Source organism: Nicotiana sylvestris, chromosome 3 (assembly GCF_000393655.2).
Source record: "Nicotiana sylvestris chromosome 3, ASM39365v2, whole genome shotgun sequence".
NCBI lineage: Eukaryota > Viridiplantae > Streptophyta > Magnoliopsida > Solanales > Solanaceae > Nicotiana > Nicotiana sylvestris.
Window position 1 is genome coordinate 34,816,881 of NC_091059.1, and position 1,608 is coordinate 34,818,488.

At 43.5% G+C, this 1,608-nt stretch overlaps 1 non-coding gene across 1 annotated transcript; it reads left to right on the forward strand.

Annotated features, from left to right (window-relative positions):
* The first annotated feature begins 915 nt into the window (after window positions 1–915).
* On the forward strand, window positions 916–1,018 carry LOC138888836 (small nucleolar RNA R71). The gene has a single exon (XR_011406415.1). It is a non-coding gene; the product is annotated as a small nucleolar RNA R71 (small nucleolar RNA).
* Window positions 1,019–1,608: the final 590 nt, after the last annotated feature.

A 1,608-nucleotide genomic window follows, 5' to 3' on the forward strand; every position in this document is an offset into this window, starting at 1 on the left:
AGTATCTCAGCCTGTCTGCTTTCTCGAGCCCTCTCTTGCTCTAAGTCTAAGTCTTTGCCATTATGTAGACTCACTGTCATCAGCTGTTTCGGGCCTTAATCCTTTGGATTTATTTGAGTGTCTGCAGGCAATGTCCCATGAGAACGATTATTCAAAGACATCGAAATCTGGCCCATCTGCACTTCAATATTCTTTATAGCTGACTTATGTGAATCTACCCTTTCACTCATTTTTGCATTTGACCCAATAACCTGCTGCATCACTGCCTCGAGTCTAGCAAACCCATCTTCCTATCTCCCACCTTGTTGTTGCTGAGGAGGATGAAAACTCTGCTGTCGATTTTGTTTGTTGTATCCCTGTGGCCGTTGTTAGGGTGCCATATTATTGTGAGGTCGCATACCTCCCATATTTCCATTGTTGAGTTGTGGCTGGACTTGCCTTTATGGCTAATTCAGTTGGACCTAATTTTGACCACCCTGTCTCTGGCCTCCATAATTAGACACATAATTCATGTCCTCAGGGTAGTGATGATGATCACTTTCTGCATTCCATTGGTTACCAATTGGCTGACTAATGCAAGATGTGCATAAGCCCCCATTGGTAGTATCAACAATATGTACTTGCTGTTTTTGCCCCGACTCTTCCACCTTTTTGGTGAGTATACTCATCTGTGTCATTAATGTGGCCATATTTTCAGCAAGAGTGTTGGATGGATATAAGGGCACTGAGTGAACTACTGGAGTGATAGGTGCATTCCTGGTTGTCCACCCCGAATTCTGTGCCATCTTGTCAAGCAGGCTCTGGCTTTCTCTCCATGTTTTGCTCAACAATGCTCCACCAGCTGAAGCATCAACATTAGCCTTCACACTATCTGACAAACCCATGTAAAATTACTGCCCCAATATCTGATCTGGAATATTGTGGTGCGGACATATAACCAACATCCCTTTGAATCGTTCCCATGTTTCTTGCAGTGTCTCCATTGATTTCTGTTTGAAGCTCAAAATTTCATCAATTTGCTGAGTAGTCTTGTTGGGTAGATGAAACTTATTCACAAATTACTTTACTAACTCCTCCCTAGTCGTGATTGAATTAATGAGGAGCGAGTTTAGCCAAGTCTGGGCAGCTCCTGTCACTAAGAATGGAAATAACAAACTTTATTGCTTCTTGAGTTACGTTGGGCTGCCTTTGAGTTTTGCAGATTGACAGGAAATTCTTCAAGTGTTGTTGAGGATCTTCAATGTATGACCCCGAAAATAGTCCCTTGTTTTGCAATAAGTGCAGCATGTTGTTCGTGATTTGAAATGACTCGGCCTGTATCTGCGGGACTAATATCGTTGTGGCCAAATTCTCTATTGTGGGTTGTGCCCAGTCATCTAGAGCAGCCTCTGGCACAAGAGGTGCCACTGGCGCCAATGGCGCAGCTGGGTCTAACACATTATCCCCCATGTCTGGTTCGAGTTGTTCAGATGATTGTTGTTGTTTGTTTTTCTGGTTGGCCCGATTTAAGGCCTTGAAAACTTTCTCGGGACCTGATAATACTCCAAATACTTCACCAGTTCTCAATGAGTTTCTAGGCATGCACCTGTACAACCAAGTCAACAAACG